The sequence below is a fragment of the Atractosteus spatula genome, chromosome 10, assembly GCF_055471065.1.
Source record: "Atractosteus spatula isolate fAtrSpa1 chromosome 10, fAtrSpa1.hap1, whole genome shotgun sequence".
NCBI classification, from domain to species: domain Eukaryota; kingdom Metazoa; phylum Chordata; class Actinopteri; order Semionotiformes; family Lepisosteidae; genus Atractosteus; species Atractosteus spatula.
Genome location: NC_142715.1, coordinates 28,767,135 through 28,778,374, shown reverse-complemented (window position 1 = coordinate 28,778,374; position 11,240 = coordinate 28,767,135). Strand labels below are relative to the sequence as shown.

The 11,240-nt window shown below is 39.6% G+C and overlaps 2 non-coding genes across 2 annotated transcripts; one reads left to right on the top strand and one right to left on the bottom strand.

Annotated features, from left to right (window-relative positions):
* Positions 1-8,415: 8,415 nt before the first annotated feature.
* On the bottom strand, positions 8,416-8,487 carry trnat-cgu (transfer RNA threonine (anticodon CGU)). The gene has a single exon. It is a non-coding gene; the product is annotated as a tRNA-Thr (tRNA).
* Positions 8,488-9,294: 807 nt separating this feature from the next.
* trnai-uau (transfer RNA isoleucine (anticodon UAU)) lies at positions 9,295-9,388 on the top strand. The gene is made up of 2 exons: positions 9,295-9,332; positions 9,353-9,388. It is a non-coding gene; the product is annotated as a tRNA-Ile (tRNA).
* Positions 9,389-11,240: the final 1,852 nt, after the last annotated feature.

Here is an 11,240-nt window from a genome sequence, read left to right as displayed (position 1 = left end):
ACAGTATATACTGTAGCTGGTCTTGGTACTTTAAAGAAAAAAATACACACCAGTATTCCATTTCTCCCTAAACATTTTAAGCTTTGAAGTCTTTAACTAACATGATACCGGAGTCAACAAGCATACTTTTAGAATTTGATTAAAAGGGAATATAATATGGAATCGCGTATCTAAAGAATTTAATAACGGTATTCGTGTGCTGCGACAGGGCTGTGTAGGGCTTTTTCGCCTGCCTGTTCATGCGAGCTGTCTTCTAGCCGACTGGTCTAGGTGCGTGACTAGCAACTGGGAGGTTGTGTGATCGAATCCAGCTGGTGCCGGACTTTTCTTTTAACAAACATTTCTTCGAAAAAATAGAATAGCGATATTATGGACAATAAATTGACTTTTATATTTCAAAATATCGCAACATGAACGATATTTGCGATATTTTGAACATATCTTCCCTTCTGACAGCGGTTCCTCCTTCTATTGTGTGTGTGTGTGCAACAGAGTAAATTTTTATAGAGAAATGGAGGCTGGACAGTATGCGTTACAATATAAACATTTATATTGATTTAAATCGTGTTCTGATTTAAATCGCAAACGCGTGTTTAATTATGTGTTTTTTAATCATAATCAGGCTAATGCATTTCTACATTTTCTGTATGAACCAGCTTAGAGGTTCATACAGAAAGACAGCTTGTGTTTAAATTGAGTGTAAGGTAATTTATGCTTCTAAAGTCATGGTCAGCATTTATTATTGTACTGTGCTGTAAACTTTTTCTGTGCCTAGTCACATTATTTTATAGCGTTTTTATTGCGTTATTAAATCCGGTGGCGCTGTGTGTTAGAGTAGTTTCCTGACTCCCTTGTCACATGGTCTGTGATTGAATCCCATAGAACTATGACTTTATTTTTTAACAAACATTTCTTTGAAAAAATGAAACGTTTCCCTTGGTCAGAGATTAAATAAAACCTCACTCGCACCAAACAAATTTATATTTCTAAATATCACAAAATACGTTCATTGTCTTCCAATCGAGTCGAGTTGACATTGGAAGCCTGCCACACCCGGACTGTTAAACCAACGCATTAGCACGTCAAAGCCCATCGAGGGTATTGAGCCAGTATTGCCTTTAGTATTCCCCCCTCTCCCCTCAATTCAATTCAATTCAAGGTGTTTTATTTGCATGACAGATGGGTACAAGCAGTGTTGGGTATGTATATTGTAACGCTTACGGCAGACAGGCACTGTGTAAGAGCCGGCGCACCAGAGCAGCGCACCGAGGGAGCGTCTGCATTTCTAACTTAGTTTTTAAAATTAGTCAAGCAATATGAAGCATCTCCTTTTACTTAGTGCCTGAGCATAAAAAGAATAGGAGCATACTGCAACGCGTGTGAAGTCCATAAACGATATTAATTTTGGAACTTAAACATACAGTATATGGCTGGTCTCGGTACTTTAAAGAAAACATACACACCAGTATTCCATTTCTCCTAAACATTTTAAGCATCGAAGTCTTTAACTAACGCGATACCGGAGTCAACAAGCATACTTTTAGAATTTGATTAAAAGGGAATATAATATGGAATCGCGTATCTCAAGAAATTAATAACGATATAATTATATTCATGTTGCAAAAGAACTGCAACGGACATAAAAACTCCCTTGCTTTTAACAGAGCGTTCCATAATTTCTAACTACGAAAATGCCAGGTGAAAGGATTTGTAAACATATTTTGTTAAAGCAAGTCAGAACCCATTCAGAGCCTACATTACATTTTAGCGTTTCATTCTGAGCAGAAGACCCTCACACCTGAAGAAGGGGGAGGTGTTTTTCGCTGGAAATCTCGCCTGCTTCTACTTTACAACCGGAGTGCTGGCTGTGACGAATTAAACCGGTATTACAGGTTACAATCACAGACCATGTGACATGGGAGTCAGGAAACTAACACAGCGCCACCAGATTTGATAACGCTATGAAAACGCTATAAAATAATGTGACTAGGCACAGAACAAGTTTACAGCACAGTACAAAAATGCTGACCATGACTTTAGAAGCATAAATTGCCTTACACTCAATTTAAACACAAGCTGTCTTTAGCCCTCTAAGGTGGTTCATACAGAAATGTAGAGATCCAGGCTCAGAACACACAGCTTCATTAGCGAATACATATGCAGGACAACTAGAGAAGACGTTTTACAGAGGATGGATTTTTAGAAACATCCCATCAGTGACATCACTGAAGTCAACTCCTAGGTACTGTAACTGTCGTGTGGATAGTTTCACAAGAATCAGACAAAGGTTTAAGCATCGCTTGTTCTAGATAAAACTGCAAAAAAAAACAACAACCCATAATGTACTTCTTTGCGGCTCTGTTTGCCCAAATCATATATTCACAACGTGAAATCTAGAAAATAATATTACGTAACCAAAATCCGCAATATGGAAACAGAACCTGTGTAATTGTTGATAGATGATGTACTCGTAACATTTTTTCAAGACGAACTACAACATTTAAAAAATGACTTGTATGTACTTGATATCTCTAATCAATCCACGGGTCCCAGCACGAAACGAAAGTAAAACGCATACCGTTTCGCGCTTCTTATTAGTTGCTCAAAAGTAATTTGACCGTATGAAATGCATAATATAAACCTAGAAACATATACGTGAGTAGTACTTAAGCACTGTAGTATCGGTGTTAAGACATACCTCTCAAATACTGTAAATCAAGTTAAAAATATCTCAAGATTCTGGTCATAATGAAACCATGTTTCGTGTATGTTTTCTTTAAAGTACCGAGACCAGCCATATACTGTATGTTTATGTTCCAAAATTAATATCGTTTATGGCCTTCACACGCGTTGCAGTATGCTCCTATTGTTTTTATGCTCAGCTACTAAGATTTCCCTTCAGTGGTAAAATTAGATATGAATATTCAATACTTAAACGGGCACAGTTAAGACATTAAATATACATATACATACTGTATACAGTACAGTTTGCATACGGTAATATGTTTATGTCCCTAAATCAATCTCTTTTATGAGCATGTGAAAGGCATGGTGAATCACTGTACTTTGCATGATTGGAAAAAAATGCGTGATTGCGAAATGCTGTGGCGTTACTTTTACAAAGACGGTCAATGAAAAAAAGAATGTGGACCAGGGCAATACTTTGAGTTTACAGCTTGTCCAAGGTCATTTATTATTAATACTATTATTAATATCTTCGTTAAAGACTTTGATGGCTACAGCTCAAACATGAGAGGTTGAGCTTTATTAGCTCCACCTTGCGGAAATTCCGGATACTATTATTTTGCTAGCGGTATTTACCGGTAACTCGCGGTATTTACCGGTAGCTTGCGGTAGACTGCGTACAGCGTACCGGAAAATAATGCGGTATCGCCCGCGCATTTTGAATGGCTGCATCTGTAAATGTCACTTTTGTAAATACACACATTAATCAACTTCATTATGAATAAATGTGGTATGAGTGTTAAGCAATTTTAATTAAATATTACAATGTTTTCAAGCGACGGATGCATAAATTCAGTACATGGTAACAATATTATTTCCACTATATTCTGGAGCCTTCTAATGCGATTCTTCATTACACCAAGTATGGTACTAAGTTGCTCAAGCCATATTAAGAGGTGGTTTAAAATAACTCACTAGTTTAGTCACTTCTAGGGGACAACAACTATTACTTTGTGTTCGTCGCAATTGAGAACAGGTTAAGTATAGTGCTGTGGACTAAGCACAGCAGCAACGTTCGTTACAATTGGACTTAAGGTGGAGCACAACTTCAGACCACAGCTGTGTACTAAACACGGGTTGAATGCCTGTTAGTACTTCACTTTCAGTTTGTTGCAATTAACCCCTAGACTTTGCCCTACTAAGGTCTAAATCAAGCTCAAGCAGAGACAACCCATTAATGGCTTTCATAACTTCCATTAGTCTCCACCTCTGTCTTCCTTAACTCATTCTTGATCTTCCTAAACTAGGCATTTAACTGAAATTCAGCCAAACGATACTGTTTAGTCTGAGAAAAAAATATAATAAGCGCTATTCCTGACAGCCTGAAAAGAAACACAGATTCCTATAGCCTCAACTGAGCAAAAGAGTCAGTTCCAACACCTTCTGAAGTATTATTAAAAAAATACTTTTACTTTTAAAATCTCCAGCACTGGCTGGAGAGGCTGTGTGTGTCCGGGCTCAGCGGTTATATAGGAGAGGACTCAACGCGCAGCAGATGTGATTCATTGCTCTGCGCTGCCCGTGCGGAATGCGCGTCTCCTCCCTCTACACACCACCGCCTCACTAAACCGCCTTCATACTCCCCAGCGGCAATAACATCTCCATTTATTACATTTATTCTTCCCTCTTAACCCAGAAAACTCCCGGGACGTTTCTGTGAACCGGTAAAGGTCTCTCTGTTGGTGGTCACAAGTAGAAACAATGCACGAGCTGAAAGCAGGAACTCAAGCACTCCTCCCTCACTGTACGAGCATATTTGGGTCCTGACTTCCGAAAACTCCTAAAAGTGAATTTCCAGAAAGCCATATTAAAGTATCCCATCCGTTCGTTTCAAATACATAAATAAGATGAGTTTGGGTACATTTCTGATGTATTTTAATAGTTTGGCACTGTACCTTGTTAAATATGTTACAAGTAAAGTTTATCAACTTCACTTTCATGCGAGGTTTTGCGTGGAAACAAAAACATTATATGATATCTGTAACACACGTGAAGAGTGAATCTGAATTAATCAGAATGCCTCGCTGCACCAGAATTGTTATTTACGTATTTTAAAAATACATCTGGTGCATCTGAAGACAGAATAAAACCCAGAACTGTAAAAGGACGACAGACCATTAAACTGTCTGGTGATATTGCTGCACGGGGCGCAAGATCACAATAAAACACGTTATTGTAAAAAATGTTTACATTCGTGAATGAGTATTTTTTTTTAATTATACCAAATGTCCGTTAAATAATGAATTACGTTTATCAGACCATAAACACTATTATATGAAAAAAAACATTTACTATATATGCATTTAACTTGCTTTTAAAAAAAAAAACATGACAATACGGTAGATGAAAATTGTTGTTCAGCGCTCTTGTATTAAATATACTCTACCAGCCTTTTAAGTCATGTGTCAGAGTGTAAAAAATTCGCTAAATCAAACAAAACACCAGCCCTACGAAAAAGAAAAAAATGTGTTTATCCTGCAATTTTATCTTGCTGAAACGTTTTTTTTTTCCTGTGGCACTAACGGGCTAACGGTTAGGATTCCTGGTTTCCTGATTACATAGAAATGTGTCTCTCTTGACTTACGGTGTCCAAATGATCAGTTCAGTGTAGAAAAGAGCAGCGTAAAACCCAGTCAGGCGTGCAAAACGTATAAATGAAAGAGATCGCTTTGTTTCTGCACGCTTTCTCACTGAAGCCCTTTGGTGTGTTAATAGAAGGTTATAACCGCTACACTGCGCGATGTGGGGAGGGGTGACTTGCAAGCAGAGTTGACCTTTGAGAAAGGACTCGTCTCGGGAATATATTTCCACATTTTGAAGAGATTTTCTCCATTTCTGTAGCCTGATTTCCACTACTGCTGGAGAGCTGTAGAATCTGGAATCACCTATCCAGCTCTGGGAACAGTGTGTAGATGACAGGTTTGTGACTTTCTCATGAGCACGGTTTATGAATCCATCAGATTAAAGACACTGTGAGCATTTGAATAAAATTAAGGATAGTCTGTCCCAGCTCGCCGCGATGGTATAGTGGTCAGTACTTTGTGCTGTGACCGCAATACCCGCGCTTTGAATCCGGGTGACAGCAGCCCAAGACAAGAGAGCTTCCTTCCTCTATGTTATTTCAGTGAAGGGGGGCATGCGTGTACAGCGAGCGATCATCGAGTTGATGTGTTGCCCCATATAAGCAATGTGAACCAACACTGCTTTACAAAGGAGCACGGTCTGATCTTATAGTTGATAATCTGGAGACCAGACCGATCTCTTCTATGACGAGAAGAAAAGGTCAGGAGCCGCAGTATTTAATATAAATAAGATATTTCATTTTTTCTGTGGCGCAACTAGTACCGAACACTTAATCTCGGGGTTGTGAATTCGAGCTCCACGCTGGTAAGAAATCATATAGGTTATGATAAATTTACTTGTTTAAATAAAAAGTAATATTATAAAACTTTCCCGATACCAGTTTGCAGGTGACATGTTCTTTATAAAAATAATCTTTAGTATGGGATCAATCACCGCGCCAGAACAAATATCGGAAAGAAATCGCCTGTCACTAAGGAATTTGTAGAGACATAATCATAAAACCTACATATAGGAAATGTTAGTTACTTTGTATGTGCTTTAGCGTTTTCTTTTATATACCGAAAAAAAAGTTCAAGGCGTTCTAGTCGCTGTACTCCTCGTAGATAATCTCAACGAAATCACAATACAGTACAGGACACGCAGTGAGGAGCTCAAGCAACGAATAGTCTTGAACATCCAAGCGTAAAGGCACACTGCACATCTGCGAAACATCACATCCTAGTTTAGTTGCAGTGAGATTATAGACTGGAAGCTAGGAAGTCTCAGATCACTTTTTTATTAAATGTTCAAGCAAACCCAAATACCTTTGCAAGAGACATTTCAGAATCCCAGTCAAATCCAGTACGATTGCTGGATCCCTCGAATTCGGCTATATCACAGATCTGCAGTCCACGATTAGAATACTTTAGGTGCGTTGTGTAAGACATACCGCCCAGAGCATTTCTAAGACAGGAAATACATTTCGTTACGAAAAGAGATATACTGTACGTAGAGTGAAATGGTCTGGTACGAGTCCTAAGTTTGAATAGTTCAAAATAGACGAAAAAGGGTAATTACAGACTCTTTCGAAATGTAAGAACATTAAAGCTGTGCGGACCTTATCTTGATTTACCTAGTTTAATCGTTTTCAGAAAGTGTAATTGTATTATTTTATGTACCCTTGACGATTCTACTGATGTTATAAGTGCTCTTGTTTATATTGAGTCTATTTTGTTGTTCAAATAAAAAGTAAAAAAAAAACATTCCGGATGCGTCTGCTGTAAAAATAAAATGACATCAAAGGCGTTGTACGTAGAGTTCTGAAGCCTGTTCCACAGAAGAACTAGCTGAGATGAAAAGTTAAATATTCTACTGACAGGGCTATTCCCGTCAACTCAGTTTCTTTCTGAAACAACGTTTTTCAAGAAAAACTTACACTTTGCAAAATTTGAAATAAAATACTTGCTTAAAACTGCAGATTATTTTTTTTCCCAAAAACTGTAAAAGCAGAAAACCGACCCGTTGGACTCTCTGTCGTACCATTGCTCAGTGCGGTCAGGTCGGGACTAAAATGATAGTATGGTGCTGGTTCAAGCACATCTAGGCACGACTTTCTCACTGTTCCATCGTGAACATCATTTAGAGAAAAAGTGGCATGTAATGTTTAATACATTATTGACCTTATTAATAATTTGAGGGAATATAAATGCTTTGCATGTATCGAATTACAGCACGTAACAACTGAGTACCTGAGTCGATATCACCGGGCAATTTCCAATAACGACCAACATCAGAAACTTCAAGAAAAATAAGATTCCATATCTTGGAATGTAGGGCGGGAGAATTAATTTATACTCCTGTTGCATCTTGAGCTAAACTTTTTTTTTTAAATATGACGCAGATTTGCTCAAGATACTTGTAATCGCCTTAAAGAGAGTTTTCATGAAAACGTACATCGGCTAGCTCTCCACTGTTAATTGACAGAACTTTTGAAGAAACTGTTCTTATATAAGCAACATACAAATTACACATCTTAATGAACATGAAGGGAAATCTATGGAAGCCCGTTTCCGCCAGGGAGTAAAAAAAAAAACGCGCTATGGTATCTCATTGTATGTCCTTTTTTACTTAAAAAAAGTGTTCTTTAGCTCAGCTGGCAAGACCTGGGTTCGAGCCAATGCAGTGAGGCACGAACTAGGGTGGGAGCTGCGAGGGCACAAGCCCTAGAACCCGAATCCGTTACAATAACAAAAGGACAATGAAATATGGGCTATTTCGAAGTCGCAAATGTGAGATATAAAGTCGGAATTCTGAGTTACTAAGTCGCAATTCTGAGCTGCTAAGTCGGAATTCTGAGATACCATAGCGCGTTTTTTTTTTTACTCCCTGGCGGAAACGGGCTTCCATAGAAATCCGGGTTGTGAATAACAACTGTCACTACACACGATTGAGTTCTTCAAGACCACTCAGCCATCCTGACAAGCAGTGGAGGATGCCCGTTACTTTGTCAAAGGATTATTAACTACTTTCTTTTCTTATTATTACAGAGATTTTTACATTGCAAGACAATTGACGATTTAGATAAAGGTATGTCGTGGTAAGCAAACCAGGCACGGACGGGGTTTGAACCCGTGCTCTTCGGTTTACGAGACCGACGCCTTACCACTTGGCCACCGCGCCCACAGTTTAATTTTCTTTTCCATCAAGGCTAATACATTTTGAAAATAAATAAAAAAAATCTTTGTGCACAAATTGCATTGGCAGGAGAAGTAAAACAAATATGATTATGATGTACAGTAATTGTTCACTTAGTGAAATACTCACTTTTTTGGCCCACTGAATATAGTTCTTCTGTGGAGCTGGCTTCAGACTCTGCTTATAGCGCCCGTCAAATCAAATAGATATTTTATTTTTACAGGAAGACGCATTCCGAAATGTATCTCTGCAGTTTTAGAAAAGGTTTGAATGGCATATTTTATACAACGCACAAACCGTATTTTAATTGCAGACTGCAGATCTGTGCAGCAATCATACTACATTTCACTGTGATTCTGAAATACGTCTAGCAAACATATTCAGGTTTCCTTTAACTTTCAATAAAAAACGACTTCGCTTTCAATCTCTGATGTCACTGTAAACATCGGACGTGATGTTCCGCAGATGAGCAGTGTGTGCCTTCTTGTCTTATTCAAGTTTACTGGATTTATGAAACGAAAATACAAACTGGACAGTTTCAGACACATGAAAACTCATAAATGTCACTACAAATGACAAATTTGTAGTGTAAATCCGCCGGGCTGATTTACGTGTCTGACCATCTCTCTCCTCCCTCTTTTGCAGTGAGCACTATTTTTTCATTTTCTTCCCTTGTAGTTTCCTCGCTCTTTTACTGTCCCTTTCTCCCACGGAGAGACGGAAAACATGCCGAAATCGTTTTCACCCTGTGTTTGTGCAACGTCAGTGTGTGAAGGGAAAGTAGTTTACGCGGCTCCAGTAGCGCAATCGGTCAGCGAGCGGTACTTATACACCAGTGCACAGCGGAGTCATGCCGAGGTTGTGAGTTCGAGCCTCACCTGGAGCAGTGTAGCCTGTCTTTAGCTACTGAAAGCAACTGTCCACTTTAGATACTGCTACTTATAGGTCGTCCTTAACACCTTATCTAACGGGATTGTAGCCTGTTAGGTATTTGCTGGAGATCCGGTCTAAATTAACATCAAAGGAACAGGTAAAGGTTTATTCCACGTCACACCCGAAGAAGGGTCCACGTTGCGTTACCTTCTCTTTTCAGCATGGAATAAACCTATACTTTTTCCTTTGCAGCTGATGCAGGTCACTACTTAATTTCCCATCAGCTGTGGACCACCTGTTGATCTCTACAAAGATAGATGAGAGATATCTTCTTAGACGAGAGGTCTACTGGGACTAAGGGAGCACGATGGGGTACCAAAGACTTGAAAAAGCTCTCGCATTAGATTCTGTTTTTGTTGTTTCTCAGATTTGTTTTTAATGTTATGAGATGCAAACACAAAGAGATACACAACAGAGAATATATGTCAATATATATCGTTCGGTTACCAAATCGCTAATCAGTGTTATTACCCACTGTTACTCTAAACTCGAAAGTAAATACATTACTCATGAATTAAATTGATAAAAACTTGTGTTGAGGTAACAATGAAATTCTCGAGATGCAATGTAGAACATGGGGTTACTTATCCACTGTATGGATTCGGTTTTCCCGGTACAAACACCCAACCAGCTGACAGGTTCTGTTGCAACCTCTGTTCCAGCGGTTGTCCAATAGGTGTCCGTCTAGGCGTCCTCTGGCTACTGGCCAACCAATCGAGGTGCAGCTGGGAGTAGGACTGGCGGGGGAATCTAACTGCAGCGCACAGGGCAGTCGTTGCTCCCAGGGAATCTACCAGCAGTCTGGTTGATTAGTAGAAAGTCTCTATGCACAGAGTGTGACCGCGGGTCTTCGCAAGTCACTCTTTTGCATGGGAAGAAACTGGTTAGTTCCCGGTCCAGTGGTGCTTCTGAATAAACTATTCAGGTAGTCGACGAGGGTCCAACTGATTAAGCGGAGCGTTCACGTTGGTGGTTGCAGAATTCTAGTACGCATGGGATCCTCAGCCTTGCGCTTAGAAAAAAGTCCCAGTGCAGACAACACCAATTGCCACGTGATTGTCTCTGAGGGTGTGCGGAAAATGGCCAAGAAGAGCTCCAACCTGAGCTTGTGCTAACTTTTTGGTGGGAATGGGAGACCAACGTGGTGTTACCACGCCCTCCCAGTCCCTGATTGGTTGATCAAGGTGAGAGATGAGTCACTTACTCCTGACACTTAGGAATGCAGTTCAGATGTCCAGCTGGCACTCCCTAGACAAATAGGTCCCAGGGATAGACCATTGATCATGATAGCCAATCTTAGCTAAGTGCATCCCCATTTGGGAGCTGCTACTTATCAAAAGAACACACCTTAAATCAGCCTGCATGAATAGCTTCTCTGTGGCTGCACCACAAAGATGAAGAGAGAGATGGGGCCTCATTTAGGAAAGCACAGCAACACTTAATTCTGTCTTATTAACAAGCATTGCCTCTACAAGTCAAATCATATTAAATAACACAACACATCTATTAATTTAACACCCAGACGTGACAGCACACATGTAAGACTTACACACAGATTTTAATGTGTGACAGTATGGAAGAGCAAGCCAAAAAGTCAAGACTATGCGTGGGAAAGGTTTTCTGTTCGCACCTAAGACCACTGTCTTAGGTGCAAACTAAAGCCTGTGATTCCTCACACCCATTAAACCAGAGAGAAATGAAACAGATTGCAGGATGCCAAATGGCATCTCCCTGTCCTGTTTGTTTGACTTCTGACACTGCCCCTTTTCCCTGTATGTTCCTTTGATATGCTTAAGTCTTGCCTA